The sequence below is a fragment of the Schistocerca nitens genome, chromosome 2, assembly GCF_023898315.1.
Source record: "Schistocerca nitens isolate TAMUIC-IGC-003100 chromosome 2, iqSchNite1.1, whole genome shotgun sequence".
Classification (NCBI taxonomy): Eukaryota; Metazoa; Arthropoda; class Insecta; order Orthoptera; family Acrididae; genus Schistocerca; species Schistocerca nitens.
In genome coordinates this window covers 354,668,188-354,688,730 of record NC_064615.1, presented here as the reverse complement: position 1 = coordinate 354,688,730, position 20,543 = coordinate 354,668,188, and the positions used below count along the sequence as shown (strand labels likewise).

Sequence of the window (20,543 nt, the reverse complement as noted above, 5' to 3'; positions counted from 1 at the left end):
TTGAAAGTTTATTTAGTTTACCAGCAACACACGGCCAACTTTTCTCTTGTATTTGTTGCATATGCTCTCCATCTAGTGGTAGTATTCACTTGCCGTCAGTAATAAACTTTAATGGTAACTACTTCAGTAATAAACTTTAATAGTAACTACTTTTTCAGTCTGTAAAATTGACCTAGGTTCTAAGGCCTATTTCAGTGGATGAGGGAATATTTTTAGCTATTGAAATTCGAGCCTGGGTACAATTTCTTGGACCTTGCAAAGGTAACGCTCTTTAAACATACAGCAGACTGACATTTTTTAGCGAACAGCCTTTATTAACAGCTATTATAATTGAAAGGATTCTGAAGAATATCGTTTTTTTCGCCACAACTTACAGATATGAAAGTATACTTTGGATGACAGTAACAATGAAAACCAAAGTGAAGAACTGACTTGGATCTTGAATTTCGATACCCAATGGCGGACACCAAGTGAAACATAAAAAAAGATTGTTAGAAATAAGCAGAATCAAACACCCCGTGAGTAATTATTTTTTGGTTCAGTAAAAAACGTAGATATACCGGAACGTACAGGTATTTGAACATTAGTTAGGTATTGTAAATAATTTGCCACTTTAAAAACAGGAGTGTTAATTTTTATTGCAATCTGTTTAATTAGGCCCCAAACTTGGTTTAGGGCAGGTCTGGCCAATATTTGAGAGCTCAAAGGGAGTGCAGCAGAGTCTGCTGAGTGTTCCTGCTTACCCAAACACTGCGCTATCCCGAGAAGGTGTGAGTGAGACGGCTGTAGGCCGAAGGCAGCACACGCGGGACATTTAGGACCACGTGTGTGCAACACAATGCGACTATTTCTAAGAGGCAAATATCGCAGTATACCTCTATAAGCAGGATTTTATCACTAATGTTTATTTACAAATTTTTGTTTTTTCTACTGAAACTACACTACTGGCCATTAAAATTGCTACACCAAGAAGAAATGCAGATGATAAACGGGTATTCATTGGACAAATATATTATACTAGAACTGACATGTGATTACATTTTCACGCAATTTGGGTGCATAGATCCTGAGAAATCAGTACCCACAACAACCACCTCTGGCCGTAATAACGCCTGGGCATTGAGTCAAACAGAGCTTGGATGGCGTGTACAGGTACAGCTGTCCATGCGGCTTCAACACGATACCACAGTTCATCAAGAGTAGTGACTGGCATATTGTGACGAGCCAGTTGCTCGGCCACCATTGACCAGACGTTTTCAATTGGTGAGAGATCTGGAAAATTGGACAAATATATTATACTAGAACTGACATGTGATTACATTTTCACGCAATTTGGGTGCATAGATCCTGAGAAATCAGTACCCACAACAACCACCTCTGGCCGTAATAACGCTTGGGCATTGAGTCAAACAGGGCTTGGATGGCGTGTACAGGTACAGCTGCTCATGCAGCTTCAACACGATACCACAGTTCATCAAGAGTAGTGACTGGCGTATTGTGACGAGCCAGTTGCTCGGCCACCATTGACCAGACGTTTTCAATTGGTGAGAGATCTCGAAAATATGCTGGCCAGGGCAGCAGTCGAACATTTTCTGTATCCAGAATGGCCCGTACAGGACCTGCAACATGCGGTCGTGCATTATCCTGCTGAAATGTAAGGATTAGCAGGGATCGAATGAAGGGTAGAGCCACGGGTCGTAACACATCCGAAATGTAACGTCCACTGTTCAAAGTGTCGTCAATGTGAATAAGAGGTGACCGAGGCTTGTAACCAATGGCACCCCATACCATCACGCCGGCTGATACGCCAGTATGCCGATTTCGAATACATGCTTCCAATGTGCGTTCACCGCGATGTCGCCAAACACGGATGCGACCATCATGATGCTGTAAGCAGAACCTGGATTCATCCGAAAAAATGACGTTCTGGCATTCGTGCACCCAGGTTCGTCGTTGAGTACCCCATCGCAGGCGCTCCTGTCTGTGATGCTAATAGTCCATGCTGCTGCAAACGTTGTCGAACTGTTCGTGCAGATGGTTGTTGTGTCACCTCGACTGCTAGTGATACGAGGCCGTTGGGATCCAGCACGGCGTTCCGTATTACCCTCCTGAATCCACCGATTCCATATTCTGCTAACAGTCATTGGATCACAACCAACGCGAGCAGCAATGTCGCGATACGATAAACCGCAATCGCAATAGGCTACAATCCGACCTTTATCAAAGTCGGAAACGTGATGGTACGCATTTCTCCTCCTTACACGAGGCATGAGAAATCGGTTGGAAACTTTCCTCATGTCAGCACGTTGTAGGTGCCGCCACCGGCGCCAACCTTGTGTAAATGCTCTGAAAAGCTAATCATTTGCATATCACAGCATCTTCTTCCTGTCGGTTAAATTTCGCGTATGTAGCACGTCATCTTCGTGGTGAAGCAATTTTAATGGCCAGTAGTGTATAACTTTTATTACTTAAATAAATACATTTGGCAGTGCTTAAAAGGTGAGCAGAACTACGAAAAGCTTCACATATCGACATTTAACATTGAGTTGTGATGTTTATAAATTTATGCACATATCGAGTTTACAATGCGTAATGTATCTGGAACTGTGGTCTGTGATAATCAATCACATAAAGTTTGACAAATTAAAATCTGTTAAACGCCAAGGTTGGCGGGACTTTGTCAGTTGCATAATATAAGAGAAAATGATCACGCACACGTGTTGAACATAACATTGGAAAAACTTTAGTGGCTCGTCTGTGCAGTGGACAATTTTTGTTCTTGGCATGGCACTTCATCAAAGTATTGTAAATTCCTGGGTTGGTCTAACATGTCGTTGAAACGGTTGCTACAAAGTAAGCCTTTCAGCTCAAGTTGGAACTAATAAGAAACATCAGCAGCCAACAGCGAGAACGGCCTGGCAAATAAAGAGAAATCAGTCTTCAGTCGTGCAGTGTCTTGGAATTTCTATGAGAACTTATGATGGAATGCTTGACTTACGGAAACGTAGCCAATCACGTCTGCTCCATAAATGTCTCCCTTGAGTTCAGGGAAATGTTCCATGTTATGATCCCAATTTTTCGACAGGATCAATTTTTGTCTGATAGCATCAATCTTGTCCACCACATCTATTGCCTAATGATTCTCCCCTTGCATTAAGTCGCTTAATGAATTCAAATAATTGATGTTAACTGTGAAATATTTTATCACTAGTCTGTTTACCATTAATTCAGTTTTTTACCCTAATGGCCACCTTGAGTTCAGCCAGAATTCATTGTCGTTCATAAGAACACAAATGCATCATTGTGTTTGTGGCTGATACTGTAATGACGTTCCAACGTTTCTGAAGATCCTAATTGTGCAATGGCTTTTTTTCTCCATTACACTCCCAACACAGAACAAATTTTATTTAAAGCAAACAGTACTGACAACAGACTGCCTGGCGTCTGACAAAGCGACTGCTCTGCATTGGCGATTTCCGACTACAGCCTTCATTTTCCTCTCCCTCCGCGACCACAACCATCAGGAGCGCGACCAGAGCGCTGTACATATTTTTTAGCATAGTCACCGTGGCGACGAACACTTTTCTAACAACAGAGACCAGTTTGTTGATACCGTCACTATAGAATGTTTGACTTTGTTGACGAAGCAACAACCTCACCTCTGCTTGCACCGCTTCATCGCTATCCGAATTCCTCAAAGGTGTTCTTTAAATTTCAGTAACAGATGAAAATCGTATGGAAGCAGGGCGGGACTATATGGAGATTGATCGGATTGTGGTAGATGTTTCAGCGCTCGTGCGTAATCTGATGCTGCCGGCTGAAGGAGAGGGTTCTCCATGAGTAGACGAATTCGAAACTCGATTACAGCACGCTGTTTCTCGTACACCGACATAGTTATGTTACGCACTGCCATGTTACACGCTGCTTCTCGGAGCCCTCTATCGCCAGAGGGCTGCAAATATGTAGACATGAAGAATAAAGACGTAGAATGTTAATAACTTTTGTTTTATTGAAAAACCTTTAAGAGTTTTCACATAAATAATTCGGAGGAATTATCTTTCAGCACATCCTCGCATTATGCTGTTAAGAAAATATGTAAGACCCGATCTACATCTACATCTACATGATTACTCTGCAATTCACATTTAAGTGCTTGGCAGAGGATTCATCGAACTACAATCATACTATCTCTCTACCATTCCACTCTCGAACAGCGCGCGGGAAAAACGAACACCTGAACCTTTCTGTTCGAGCTCTGATTTCTCTTATTTTATTTTGATGATCATTCCTACCTATGTAGGTTGGGCTCAACAAAATATTTTAGCATTCGGAAACGAGTGTAGTGTAAGCTGTCTCTTTAGTGGACTTGTTGCATCTTCTAAGTGTCCTGCCAATGAAACGCAATCTTTGGCTCGCCTTCCCTACAATATTATCTATGTGGTCTTTCCAACTGAAGTTGTTCGTAATTTTAACACCCAGGTACTTAGTTGAATTGACAGCCTTGAGAATTTTACTATTTATCGAGTAATCGAATTCCAACGGATTTCTTTTGGAACTCATGTGGATCACCTCACACTTTTCGTTATTTAGCGTCAACTGCCACCTGCAGTCTTTTCTAAATCGCTTTGCAACTGATACTGGTATTCGGATGACCTTACTAGACGGTAAATTACAGCATCATCTGCGAACAACCTAAGAGAACTGCTCAGATTGTCACCCAGATCATTTATATAGATCAGGAACAGCAGAGGTCCCAGGACGCTTCCCTGGGGAACACCTGATATCACTTCAGTTTTACTCGATGATTTGCCGTCTATTACTACGAACTGCGACATTTCTGACAGGAAATCACGAATCCAGTCACACAACTGAGACGATGCCCCGTAGGCCCGCAGCTTGATTAGAAGTCGCTTGTGAGGAACGGTGTCAAAAGCTTTCCGGAAATCTAGAAATACGGAATCAACTTGAGATCCCCTGTCGATAGCGGCCATTACTTCGTGCGGATAAAGAGCTAGCTGCGTTGCACAAGAACGATGTTTTCTGAAACCATGCTGATTACGTATCAATAGATCGTTCCCTTCGAGGTGATTCATAATGTTTGAATATCGTATATGCTCCAAAACCCTACTGCAAACCGACGTCAATGACATAGGTCTGTTGTTCGATGGATTTTACTCCTACTACCCTTCTTAAACACTGGTGCGACCTGCGCAATTTTCCAATCTGTAGGTACAGATCTATCGGTGAGCGAGAGGTTGTATATGATTGCTAAGTAGGGAGCTATTGTATCAGCGTAATCTGAAAGGAACCTAATCGGTATACAATCTGGACCTGAAGACTTGCCCGTATCAAGCGATTTGAGTTGCTTCGCAACCCCTAAGGTATCTACTTCTAAGAAACTCATGCTAGCAGCTGTTCGTGTTTCAAATTCTGTAATATTCCATTCGTCTTCCCTGGTGAAGGAATTTCGGAAAACTGCGTTCAACAACTCCGCTTTAGCGGCACAGTCGTCGGTAACAGTACCATCGGCACTGCGCAGCGAAGGTATTGGCTGCGTCTTGCCGCTTGTGTACTTTACATACGATCATTCTCGTCGCTTACGTTCACCGTATATAATTGGGAGTTGTATAACTGTTATGGTACAGGTTTTGATGATAAATAAAAATAGTTTACATCTAAATTGAAGGTGGAAAAGGGAAAAAAGGAAAGGAGGGGAGGGGCTCACTGCTGTCAGCTGCAACGGGACATTACGCGGAATCAGCGGAGAGTGAAAATGTGTACAGGGCCAGGATTCGAACCCGGTACACATTTTCACTCGTCTCCCCTGCTGACAGCAGTGATCTCCTCCCTTTCCTTTCCTTTCCTTTCCTTTCCTTTTCTTTCCTTTCCTTTCCTTTCCTTTCCTTTCTTCCCTTCTCCACCTTCAGTTTACATATAATGTATAACAGCTGCGGAATCTGTGTGGTGTCTGGTCCTTACGTTATGTCCGAAAGAACAGACACTACGCATTCATATAAAAAATAGTTTACCCGACATTATGGCATCTGCCCTCTAACAAATTAGACAGGCCGTATGTATATTTCACGTTTCATTAATCATATTTTATTGACGTTATATTCCTTAAAAGTTCTTCAATAACATCCTTGAAGCGCTTCGCATATGTCACTGCTGACATCACAAACTGTCTGATATAAAGCAACTATCGAAATGCGAAACAATCACTGACGTAAATATCTCCAGTTGCTAATAATCAGAGTGTAAATGCCAGCCTGCGATCAGGTCCCGTTGGTCGTCTGCATTCTTCCTTTAAATTTCCTTCCCAGTTGTAAAGAGAAGCCAGCGAATAGCGTCAACCGACATGTGTGCTGGGTTTTGGATTAATGACAAGGAAAGCTGGAGCTGCAATCCAGTGCTAAGCGCGCTACCTCTAAGCATATCGCGTTTACTTACAAATTGAGACACCTAAATTCTTCCTTTCCAATGGCAAGTTGTACATTTTTGTTCTTCATGGTGGCTATAATGGGCTGTACGGAATATAAGTTAAGTACTTTACCGTGACATTGCTAATGGAAAAAAAAAAAAAAAAACATTGCACGGTCTATGCTTTGATGTTCGTTCCTGGCGTTCTTTTCCGTTCGCTCCATTGCAAATGCTTATTCACAGGTATACGAGTACAGTCAAGTGATGCGCACTAGCAAATGCATTGTTTTTGCGAACACGTTGTCGCTTGTGTTCGCTTCGGTGTAAAGTGGGCTTCACGCTGCAAAAACGCGCGCAGTCTCCGGGGGCTTCCCCAGCGCTGTAGCTTCCTGCTCTGTCTTCGTGAACTCAAGCCCATAGACGGCTTTGATGACGTCGCGCTCTGAGTCGGCAGTGAGGTGGCGGAATCGTACTCAGCCGTTAGTCAAATTCGACAAGTGCGACTCTTTTCTCGACCTAAAATTAAACACGAGTAACATGGTTTTCCATTCACAATATTTCAAAATACTGTTAAATGATTTACCGGCCATTGTGGCCGAGCGGTTCTAGGCGCTACAGTCTGGAACCGCGCGACCGCTACGGTCGCAGGTTCGAATACTACCTCGGGCATGGATGTGTGTGATGTCTTTAGGTTAGTTAGGTTTAAGTAGTTCTAAGTTCTAGGGGACTGATGACCTCAGAAATTAAGTCCATAGTGCTCAGAGCCATTTGTTAAATGATTTACATTGGAAATTAACAACATAAACGTGCAATGACAGACATTATATCGCGCTCTGTTTGTCGTACATAAGATACATGCATATTACATTAAATTATTTCGTAATTAGCTTCCGTGTTAGTATACTATTTAATATTGCATAGACGGATACATACATTAAAAATAAATGGTAAAATGCATACCGTACGACAAAATATGGTATACAATTCATAGAACAGTAGTTAACGCCTCTAGGGTATCAGGTTAAAGACGAACAAGTCAAACACGCAGTATCTTTCTGGAAACACTGCAATTTTGTGTTGTTAGTATTTTACCTGCCATTCTAGTACTGAAATAGAACAATATAATGCTTAAGTTTTTGACTGTCCTACATCACTACAGTGCCAGCATTGTATATGGGGGCTCCCCTAGGCCTTTTTGCAGCAGTTTCATACTGAACGCTTTTGTGGGTTTGTGAGCTATTTCTTCAATACGAGAATTGGCTTTGATCCTAATAGTTTATTTAGTAGCACATTCACCCAAATGTCTATACTATTGCCAGAAATTTACATTACAGATCTATAGCATTCATAGGATATTTGAAAGTACTTTCATTCCAACATATCTAAAATTAAATCTCTTGCGGTTAGCACGTTTTACAAGCATTGTCCCAAATTTGTGAGGAACAAGAACCTGAAATATTTGGTAGCTACAGATTTCAATTTCAGCTATTAAGAATGGAGAGTGGTATTTTAGAAATCCGTGATTGAAAATGCTAAGGTAGCTAACTTCTGCTGGCAATCGAAAGATAAGAGCTGTATTGGACATAAAAGGTTTTTAAGTGTCACACACGTTAATCTATTACAATCCTTAAAGCTACCATAACCAGCAATAAATATAATAAAGTCTAAATCACAGCACTCTATATACATTTCTGCTGCTTCTGCTACAACTTCAGGAAGGAATAGTTCAACATTTACATTCTGCAAAGAGGAAGCATTAATATCGTGAATATTGTTAGGTACATTCAACCTGAATTCAAACGCTGTAATTATGATCACTCATTCTTCTATATTTTTTTTACAAACATCTGTTCTAAATAATCTGTACACAATGTCCCTAACATTACACTAAGCAGTCCTAAGTCACTGAGCAGATATTCATGCACCTTCACTAATGTCTCAATGGTGTGTAATAAAGCTGAAAATGTTTCTATGCTGAATTTCCCACAGTTCTTGGGCTAAACGATTACAATCATAACATCCCAATTTTGCAACCAAGTAGCAAACACTTGAGGTTTTCTTGATTCATCCTAATGGGATGAGCTTATTTGCCTTAAACGAACCCTCTTTTTTAGGATCCTTAAGATTGTCACCTACCAGTTTCTTATGACTGCTAATCACTCTTTAATGCGATCAACATCAATCCCTATCAATTTTGATGATCTAAATGATGTGTTCTCGTCAGACAGATGCACAACAAGACTAACATTATTCCTCTGTACAGTATTTGGATAACAAACCCTGTATGAAAGGCCAGGAGCAAGCTTTACTATGTTAAGTTTTTGTTTTCATTTATTTGTCAGGTGTGCTTGAAACTACAATGTTTTATGTTGTTTACATCAAACATAGAGGGATAACGAATGTATCATTCTTCTCATTCACTTACTTCTAAGATTTTTGAGTAAGAGCACTAAATCAAAAAGTGGAAAAAATTTTTACTGCTGTCACATGGATGAGCAATGTAAGCATGAGTTGTTGTATCACTGCATAATATTTTATATAGCGTGACATTGATGTTACTATTATCAGTAACGATATATACAACATTACAACAAATTTCGTGATGTATTCTTAGGATAATCACTGTTGTCAGAGTAAAAATTCACCATCTAAGTTTTTGCAGGAGCTAATACCACTATATCCTTGTTATTAGACGGAATTGATTTAATTATGAATTTCTAGACAGTAGAAGCTGCTTCATATCCATCAAATTACTGGCCATCCCTACCAATCTCTTACCTTTGTATGTAACTTTTGGTTTCACAGAAATTGCATCCAGTCAACAGCACACCAAATTTTCATATGGTTCAAGGTGTTCAAGCATAGTTTACGAACACTTTTTAAGCGATTCGTTTATTCCAATGTTAATACTGGAGAAATTAAACTTTTTCAAACGGTGTGAATGTGGCAAAACAGTAATTTTCAACTCTTGCAAAAATTTATTTCTGGGAACGAAAAGATAATACTGTAAGCAGTGAGAAACAATACTGAGGAAATCCTCAGCTGTGCATTTATGAACTTAAGATATCATATTGTATCGTCATCATCTTCACATTTTTCTATGCATTCAGTTAGTAATTCTGAAATCTACATACATTTTTCTTAAGCTAATTTCTCTGCCCACAATATTTTTAATAGTGATTAATAAATTTTTCAATTTAGCATGTGTATTGGATAGAAGTTGTAATCCTAAAATCCTATGAAACCTACTAGCTTCTATATTTAGATTATATTACACTACAGGGTGATTTAAAAAGAAAAACAGATTTCAGTTGTTTATTACAAACTATAAAATATGGAAAAACATTCTTATGTCACTAGGTAGAGGAAGGTTTAAAGTTTTGATGCAGCTGCGCTGTTCTTTGTAGCAACATGGCGACTACATCATAAGAGAAATCATTTTGTGTGTTGTAATTTTCGCGACGTCAATCCACTGTTAAAGTGCAACTTGCGTTCCGCCATCGATTCAGCGAGAAGCTGCCTCTGCACAAGTAGGTTTACGACTGTCACAAAAAAAGTTTTTGGAAGTTGGTTGTATTGCAAAGATAAGAGCACTGGTTGGCCATGCACGTTTGGTGAAAATGTAAAGCGTATCCGAGATGCGTTCGCTCGGAGCCCTCGGAAATCCACGAGACGGGTAGGGCACGAACTTCAACGTCCTCAAACGACGGTGTGGCGTGTTCTGGGTCTGTTCACAAAGTTTATGGACCTTTTTTTGGGGAGGAAACTTGTACAGGAATGTCATGACGCAAAATTCTTGTTTCCTCAATTTCACGAAGATTCCAATGATTTCATTTCTATGAATAACAGCGCCCCGCTTCACTTTCACATTGAGCTGCGGCGGTATCTTAACAACATACACAGCGTTGGACTGGAAGAGGTGGACGTTCATTGCTTTTCGCTTCTCAGATCACCTAACCCCACACCTTGCCATTTCTTTCTCTGTGGGTACATATAAGTCAGTATTTGTCCCACGTATGGCAGCTGCTATTATAGGTCTGAGAAATGCAATTATTAAAGCTGTCGTTTCAGTAAACAGGGACCTGTTGTTTCGTGTGTGGAATAAAGTGGACTATTGTTTCGATGTTTCTCGAGCAACGCGTAGTGCTCATGTTGAGTGTATGTTACAGTGTGTGTTTGAACATAAAACTTTGAATTTACCAAGCGACATTCGCAATGTGTTTCTATCTGTAACAGTTTGTCTGTAATAGACAACTCAAATCATTTCTTTCTTTTGAATCACCCTGTATGGAAGTTTCAAAATTATTGTTCAAGCTCAACACTTTTCTAATAGAAAGACATTCGTTAAATTATAATATCATACAGGGTAAATGATCATTGTGCTTTGTAATTAGCCAATGGTTAAATCCGCCTTGATTTTTCTAATATCATCTAAACTGTAAATGTTGTTTTCTGAGAGTCAATCTACATATTTCACGTTTTCAGTGAACTTTTCTTCGGACTTCTGAGTGTGTGGAACATAAGGAGAGACAAATACTTAGGTGAATTTGGTAATAACCATGGAACAGCACCACTTTACAAATCCAACTTTTTACGAGGGACTACTACTATAGAACCTAAAAAAGAATACGCCTTTCTTCATTACCAATATCCATGTTTGTTGTAATCCATAAAATATTTTGCAGTCTGTTAATAATTAATTAGCATAAGGTCTATTTGCCCAGATTTTCCACATAACTGCATCTTCAGGAAAATGCAGGCTGCGAATTCTGTCTTCTTTGTAACTACCAGATCTTCCACCGGATTTTTTAAATCCAGATCTTCCTGTTTCTTTCAGTAGAAGGAAAAAACCACTGGCACATAATCCCCTTTACAATAATCGATATTTCAGTTAGGGACAGACTGTTTCTATGCATAGCACCAATGAAAAAGAACGCGAAACACACACTCACCTGCACGATTCTCTGACCCACTGAAACAGTTGTTAGTGTTCCAGCCAATTTTGCACGAAGACCTGTATTTATCACGAAGGCAGTGCTACCTGACTTTCAAGGACGCCAACGATATTACAAGAAAATGAACTGCTGATGTCGATATTTTTATTATTTTATCAATAATGATACCCTTACAAGCTCGTTTCTGACGAACATTGAAGAACTTTATTTGCGGACAGGCCATCAATCACCGCCCATAGACTTATTGCGGAACTAATAAAGATTTACATCGAGACGACGAGGTAACGGACGGTGAGTAGAAGACGCAAGAAAACACATAGGAGCAATATGTATTAAAACAACAAAGGATTGCCTTTATCCCGCAGAGGAGATCAAATGACGTGTGCTGATGGAGGACCGGTGATTTTTTTGTTGGTAGGAGCGTAGGAACGGGATATACTCAGTCACACGAGGCCAACTGAGGAGCTACATGAACGAGAAGGAGCGTCTCATAGGTCTCAAAAGGTGCCAACCACTGGGAGAGCAGTGTACTGACCCCCTTCCTATCTCAGAGTAGCACTTGCAACCTACGTCCTCAATTATTTGCTAGATGTATTCCAATCTCTGTCTTCCTGTATAAATTTTACCCTCTACAATTCCCTCTAGTACCACGGAAGTTATTCCCTGATGTTTTAACTGATGTCCAACCATCCTGCCCCTTCTTGTCAATGTTTCCCGTACATTCTTTTTCGCACCTATTCTGCGGAGAACCTCCTTATTCCTTACCTTATCAGTCCACCTCTCCACCCTTCCATACTGCATCCTAATCACATTATAAGGCAGAGGATGACATGGCTTCTGGTCAACATCGTGGCCAACATTGTGCCCGATCATAGAAATTTATTTTTTTACTTAATGGGCGACTTTGATGTGTGGTTCACCTCCAGTGCTTTAGAACGATTTTTGAAACTGGGATTCATTAACACTATTCCTTCGTGAAGTATGACAATTCCGCTCATTGCATATGGATGTGTGAGAGCCCAGGAATAAATTTATGTTGTTGATAATGGTTAAAAGGAAAATCTGTTTTTGCGAGACACCCTTTACGATGTCCCTCTCCAGCGAATAAATCACCTTCAGCAGTTTCCCATATTCTTTTTTCGTAAGAGGCTGTAGAATGAGTTAAAATTTAATCCAGGACACAATGCGGAGATAGGAAATAGCGCGTTGGCGATTTCCTTGTCTTTCTGCCTCAATTTCAACCATGACAACAGGTCTTTCACGGCTGGGATTTGAAGCCGCTAGCTACAAGCCTATCGCGAGAGCGTAAAGTGACCGAGCAATCTGGATGCCTGCTCGAAAGTCCCGTTAGCTGCAAAAAGAACGACCTGCGGCAAAGCAGTGACGTGCCATTATTTGCTGTGCTTGAGGCAGGCGTGGAACTGTGAAGTGGAGAGCAGATACAGTAAATTGACACTCTGAACGACTCGCGAGCTGTCAGATGTATGCTGAATCGCAGAGTATATATACAGTTTTCCGAAAGTGCAGATACATTTATCCCGAACGGATTAAGTTATCACAAATGATATCAAGTACAGTTTCCCCTTGAATTGATGTAACAAAATTTTGCAGAAATTTATGCACCCACATCAGCAAGTTCTTTTTTTTAGGGTATAGTATCAATTCTCTTGTGGCGAAAGTGTATATTTTTATGGCAGTTCTGGTGCAATAAGTTGTGATAACTGATACACTTGTTTATTCATAGCCCAATTTTTCGCGTGGTAGAATCGCTATAGTCTTAACAGTGTGGGACCGTGGAGTGGAGTGGAGTGAACGCTTTACTGATGCAGCCAGACGGTAAAAAATGGGAGCCTGATTCCAAATTCCAGCTCGGACGCTTCCCTTAGACTGGCAAATTACGATCAAGAAGTTTTAACACAGCGTACATTCCGTTGTGGAGATAATAACTAAACCAGCAAACACTCTATATTTCCATCCATCAATTTTCAGGCATGTAGCGAGAGAAACTTCATTTCATGAGCTAATATTTCGGCCGTATACCTTTCGGCCATCTTCCCACCGAGCTGATACACTGAAGCTATAGTAATTGCATCCGTTACTCTAAACACGCCCTAAAACTAGTATTAGTCAATATGAAAAATATCAAGATGCAAAACTATATGCTTTTAATTAACCTTTCTATGCAATATCCGCTCTTCCAGTAGTACTAGTCAAGGGCATACCCCGAATCTGAGCTGATGCTGGTTAGAGGAGGCGTCCAATTCGTACACCATCTAATCAAACGTGTCCGGACACCTCTAAGTAACCAGATATCACGAAAGGCGGACCCGCCAGTACAGGAGGAGGCGGAGAAGCAGTAACAGCAGGAGAGCTCTGTATCTTCGAATGTGGACTAGCCACTGGATGCCACGTGAGTAACAAATCCATCGAGGACATTTCAACCATTGTAAAGCTGTCCAACTCGACTGTTGGAGAAGTGATTGTGACGCGGAAACGTGAAGGAAGAACTACAGCTAAACCAAGACCAGACGGACCTCTAGTACTGACGAAGAGGGACTATCGGTCATTGCAGAAGGTTGTTGCAAAGAATCGCGTGAAATCGGCAGAAGGAATTGACATTATTTGAATTACTGCGAGCATGTAATGAGAGAACGAACTCGTGAAGGTAACGTCTTAGACCTCCTAGAAAAGGACGCCGGCCGATGTGACCGAGCGGTTCTAGGCGCTTCAGTCCGGAACCGCGCCGCTGCTACGGTCGCAGGATCGAATCCCGCCTCGGGTATGGATGTGTGTGATGTCCTTAGGTTAGTTGGGTTTAAGTAGTTCTAAGTCTAGGGGACTGATGACCTCAGATGTTAAGTTCCATAGTGTTTAGGGCCATTTGAACAAACAGAACTGAACTTACAAATCAGTTAACGTAGAGGTAGGTATCAGTGATCATAAGGCTGTGATAGCAACTATGACTACGGATGTTACAAGGAATGATGAGAAACGTAGAAAAATATTTTTGCGTAGGAAGAGTGACAGGTAGGAAGAGTGACAGGTAGGAAGAGTGACAGGATACTAATGGCAGAGTATCTGAGGAATCAACATCAAATATTCGGTACTGAAGACGAAAGTATATAGCGCAAATGGAAAAAATTCAAAAGCTTCATTCAGTATGCCTTAGACAGGATCTCCCGAGCAAAGTCTCAACGGGTCGAAAAGACCTCCCCGTGGTTGAACTGTTGTGTTAGAGACTGCTGCGTAAACAAAGAGAGCTTCTTCACAGATTCAAGAGAAGTCAAACCCTAGCTGACAAACGAAAGCTGAACGAAGCGAAAGTGAGCGTAAGGAGAGCAATGAGAGAAGCGTGTAATGACTTGCAAAGCAAAATTTCGTCAACTGAGCTGAGTAAAAACACTAAAAAGTTTTGCTCTTACCTAAAATCAGTAAGCGGATCGAAAGCATCTATTCAGTCATTCAGTGACCATACTGGCTGCGAAACGGAAGATAACGGAGAGAATGCTGAAATACTGAATTCGGTCTACCGAAGTTGTTCCATTGCGGAAGGTCGTAATACGGTCCCTCCTTTCAATCACTGTGCGAACGTCGGAACCGATCGAGATAACCGATCGCGGAGTAGAAAAGCAACTACAAACGCGGATGAGATACCTGTACGATTCTACAAAGATTATGCGAAAGTACTTGCTCCCCTTTTAGCAGCAGTTTATCGTTGTTCGCTCGAGCAACGAAGGGTGCCTAGCGACTGGAAAAAAGCACAGGTCATTCCCGTTTTCAAGAAGGGTCATAGGACAGATGCACATAATTATTGACGTCGATCTATTATAACAACTATGGAACGCGTTTTGTGCTCAAGAATTATGACGTATCTGGGGAACAAGAATGTACTCTGTAAAAATCAACACGGATTACGCAAACACAGTTCGCTCTTTTCTTCTATGAAATCCATACCGCTGTTAACTACGACGCTCAAGTTGATCCCATGTTCCTTGACATCGAAAGACATTTGACACTTTTCCGCGGTGCCGTTCCGTAAAAAGATTGAGCTTACCGAGTATCGTTACAGATTTGCAACTGGATTCAAGACTTCCTTGCGGACAGAACTCAATAAGTCTCTCTTAAGGGAACGAAATATACACATGTGAAGGTTATTTCATGAGTATCCGGAGGAAGTGTGGCTGTTTACAATATATGCAAATGATCTAGTAGAAATAGTCCGAAGCTATTTAAGACTGTTCGAAGATCATGCGGCCATCTATGAGAAAGTAGCAACGCCAGAAGGCAGTAGAGATTTGCAGAATGACCTGCGGAGGGTTGATGAATGGTGCAGGCTGTGGCAGTTGATCCTGAACGCAAATAAACGCAACATATTGCGCATACACAGGAAAAGAAATCCACTACTGTGCAACTACAGTATTGATCATATATCTACGTAAAATACCTAGAAGTAACTATCCAGAGCGATCTTAAGTGGAATGACCACATAAAACAAATAGTAGGGAAAGATCCATAAGAAAAATCTTAAGGAAATGTAATTCAGCCACGAAGAAAGTGGATTGTTAAGTCGCTTGTTTGACCTATTATTGAGTACTGTTCGTTAATCTGGGACCCTTACCAGGTAGGACTGATAGAAGATATGCAGGGAGAATATCAACAAACCCGAAAAACTGCGCGGACGGATTCCCGACTGGAAATGGAGGAAAAAAGGTCCTATGAGTATGTGTTTGGAAATGCATCGTTGTCACGGTAGATAGCGCTGACGAGTGAGAGTTCCTCTGACTAAATGCCGTGCCTATAGCCCACAGATGACGATTATGCAGACTGATGACGCTTGTTCAGGTAAAGGTTGCTTTGTCGGTAATGAAGACTGATGACAGAAATCCTATAATTCTGATGGTCTGGTGCAAAAACCGTCGACAAAATCTTTCCCATTCAGGGAAATCCGCTGCTGGTAATCCTTGCACTCCGTTGCAGGTAATAGGGATAGTAGTGGTTGTCATGCAGGATAGACATAACCGTACTTTGGCTTACACCATGTTGGCGGGCTACTTGCTTGGAGTTTGTACTAGGGTTCGTCTCAGTATCCTGTTGAACGTGGTCCTTCAAATCTAGTGTACGCACAGTCAACCGCCTACCCGCAATTTCTGAAAGGCGCCATGATCACACAAATGCCCAAAAAGGGTTTGAAATGTTATATGATATGGTTCGTGTCTGTGAGGGTACTTGTTTTGATATAGCTGTGCTACCTCTCAACCATCTGCTTGGCAATACACAAACATCATCTCGGCTTCTTCACGTCATGAATACCGGACCATTTTGCATTACTCTGCGTCAGTTATACAGCCCGCGACACGCAAGGAACGCCACATAGTCAGAGGAACTTTCATCCGTCAGCGCCATCTACCGTGGCAGCGATTCATTTCCGGACACATCTTCTAAGAACCTTTTTCCTCCATCTCCGGCCGGCCGCTGTGGTCGAGCGGTTCTAGGCGCTTCAGTCCGGAACCACGCGGCTGCTACGGTCGCAGGTTAGAATCCTGCCTAGGGGATGGATGCGTGTGATGTCCTTAGGTTAATTAGGTTTAAGTAGTTCTAAGTTCTAGGGGCTGATGACCTCAGATGTTAAGTCCGATAGTGCTCAGAGCCATTTGAACCATTTGAACCTCCATCTGCAGTCAGGAATCCGTCCCTGTAGTATGTCGATTTCACTTATATTCAAACTGTAGAAAAGATCCAACGAAGAGCGGCGCATTTCGTAGTAGGATCGTTCAGTTGGCGCGAGTGCTTTACAGAGATATTCAACGAACTCCAGTTGCAGACGCTATAAGAGAGGCATTGCGTATCACTGAGAGGTTTACTATCGAAATTTCCAGAGTACGGGATAACAGATTACTTCGGACCACATGCATCTCGCTAATTGACCACGAGGAGAAAATTCGAGAAATTGGAGGTAATCGAGACGTTCATTCTTCCCACGCGCCGATCGCGATTGGAACAGGGAAGGGCGGATCAATTAGTGGTACCAGAAGTACACGTCACCACTCAGTCAAATATCTTGCGGAGTATTTATGCGGCTGTAGATGTAGACTACTATCTTCGCTTTCCATGCAGAAAACTGCAACAGGCATAACGTTTAAATATATTACTTCTTTACTACTACCTCTATTCACACAGCGTTTTGCAGACTGTATCCATAGCTCGGTTATGAAATTCAGCACTTTGTGGACCAGTAATGGTTAGCCTCATGAACATTTTAAACACGATGTTACAGGAATCATTTTGCTGTTTTCTCCTGGTATAATATTGTAAGGCGAGGTAACGTAGTGCCAAATGAAAACTTATGTTTGTATAGAACGTAGTCAGGGTACATACAGAATGTTATACGGCCAATTCCAAGAACATTTTCACAAGACACTGTACGCATGCTGTAAGTAGGCTGTTTAGGTTTTTTTATTGGTAACGCCACCTCAGTATGAAAATCACTGGCTGTGCTGTGTGCAGTCTGTGGCTGCTTTTCATTGTTGTAATACTCGCCATTGTAGTGTTAGGCAGCTGGCTGTGAACAGCGCGTAGCGTTGCGCAGTTGGAGGTGAGCCGCCAGCAGTGGTGGATGTGGGGAGAGAGGTGGTGGAGTTTTGTAATTTGTCATGAACTGCTATATATATGATGATATCAAGGTAAATACATTCTTTGTTCTCTATTAATATCTTTCATTTGCTAACTATCCCTATCAGTAGTTAGTGCCTTCCATAGTTTGAATCTTTTATTTAGCTGGCAGTAGTGGCGCTCGCTGTATTGCAGTAGTGGGAGTAACCAAGATTTTTGTGAGGTAAGTGATTTGTGAGACGTATAGGTTAATGTTAGTCAGGGCCATTCTTTTGTAGGGATTTTTTTGAAAGTCAGATTGCGTTGCGCTAAAAATATTGTGTGTCAGGTTAAGCACAGTCCAGTAAAATTACTGAAAGGGGACGTTTCAATGCAGTTTCAGCAAAATAATGGTCACCACTTGCCGTTCGTACGCTCTGAACAGTTATGAAGAGCATCGTTCAAACTGCACTGATTTTCACACTCACACAACTAGATCATTTCGCTCTTTCATCAGTCGAATATAATATTGTAGCCGTTCATGGTGCAATTCGAATAACGTAAAGATTTGTACACAAAGGTTTATGGATGTCTGTGAATGTCTGCCGATGACGCTGTAGTCCACGGAAAAGTGTCTTGTTTAAGTGACTGTAGAAGGACACAGGGTGACTTGAATAGTATTTCTATTTGGTGTGACGAATAGAAGCTTGCTTCAGATGTGGAAAAATGTAAGTTAATGCAGATGAGTAGAAAAAACAATACTCTAACGTTCGAATACTGCATTAGTGGTGTGCTGCTTGAGACATTCACCTCGATTAAATATCTAGGCGGAACATAGTAAAGCGACATGAAATGGAAGGAGCACGCGAAGTCGGCTGTAGTGAAGGCAAATGTTCGACTATCGTTTACTGCGAGCAGTCGAGGTCAGTGTAGCTCATCCACAAAGGAGACCGCGTACAGAACACTTTTGTGACCTGTTCTTGAGTACTGCTCTAGTATTTGGGATCGCCACTTACTGAAATACCGTACTAAGTGAGCCGCAATGGGAATCCCTGGAGCGAAGAATATGCTCCTTTTGTGAAAGATGTTGAAAAAGTTTAGAGAACTGGAATTTCCGTCAGACTGCTGAACATTCCTGTTCCCATAAACATGCATCTCGCGCAGGGATGGCGAAGACGAGAGAATTCAGGGCTCATATGGAAGCATATAGCTAGTCGCTTTTCCCTCCCTCTAGTTGTGTGTAGAACAGGAACTTGCAACGGTATTAGATACCCTTCGCTAACCACCACATGCTGATTTATGGATACGTATTAAATGACCTGGCCTCTGAAGTCAAAACAAAGACGCTTTAGATTACAGCAAGCTCCAAGTCAAGCCACCATAAATTTCACGAAACTTAATTGAAACCGTGAAATGTATTACAGCAGACAAAAAATTACCAACTCCTATTTTCAGCAGTTATCATACTGATTGTGGTATATTGTTACACGTTCACCTGGAAGCGGAATTACTTTTTTATCCTCTGTAAAAACTTGGAACGGATCTTCAGCTACAGATGCAACACGCCGAATTCTGCACGCCTCAACATTGCGCGATAAGCATTGTAATGTTGTGGTTTTACACGCTTACCTTCGTTTAGGACAGATGCACTTGCGCCAAACACTGACTCAGCTCTCTGCTTCTGCAGCCACTGCGACGTCAGAGCCGCTACTAAGCCGTGGGCTGTCGCGTTGCCTATGTTTGTTTGACATGGACAACGAGCTCCCTAGTGCGCGTGCGCAAGTTGGCGACTCCCACCACGTGAGCTTCGCGCGGAAGGAGATAATCCGGTGCCGGCTGCATCAGTAAAACCGAGATGCTACGGGAAATGACTACTGGGACCAAAATAAAACGTAACGGAATGTGCGTAAATTTACAAAATTATTGATTATCGATCTTTTCAATATCGGCGAACAGTCGCTGGACTAGTCAAAACCGCAAAGTATCTAGGAGTGTCTCTTCGGACCGACCAAATACAGCCTCAGGGAAGGCAAATGTCAGACTGAGGTTTATTGGAAGAATAGTAAAAAGTGCAATTCACTTAGGGAACAGATACCTTACGAAACGCTTGTATCGATCAATTCTTGGTTATTGGTTGTTCGGTGCCCAAATGAAGTTGTAATAATGGAAAAGAGATAGATAGAGAATGAGAGAAAGAGAGAGAGAGGGAGATGGAAAAGGAGCCAACGTGAATCTGAGCTTCATCCTGCTAGCCTCATGTGCAAAAATGGTTCAAATGGCTCTGAGCACTATGGGTCTTAACATCTGTGGTCATGAGTCCCCTAGAACTTAGAACTACTTAAACCTAAATAACCTAAGGACATCACACACATCCATGCCCGAGGCAGGATTCGAACCTGCGACCGTAGCGGTCACGCGGTTCCAGACTGAAGCGCCTAGAACCGCATGGCCACACCTGCCGGCCCTCATGTGCACTTCGGTGCACTGACTCGAATACGAACCGCGGAATGTCAATCCGAAAAGCTTCCATTCTAACTTCTCCTCTGACGGCCAGCTCCTTTACCTCAACCACCTACGGTC

At 41.8% G+C, this 20,543-nt stretch overlaps 1 protein-coding gene across 1 annotated transcript in view; it reads right to left on the bottom strand.

The window, feature by feature from the left end:
- The window catches only part of LOC126236177 (probable multidrug resistance-associated protein lethal(2)03659), a 298,489-nt gene extending 278,808 nt beyond the window's left edge, over nucleotides 1-19,681 (bottom strand). The window contains exon 1 of the mRNA XM_049945273.1: nucleotides 19,593-19,681. The gene's annotated coding sequence lies outside the window, so the exon portion shown is untranslated. The remainder of the gene's footprint in view (nucleotides 1-19,592) is intronic.
- Nucleotides 19,682-20,543: the final 862 nt, after the last annotated feature.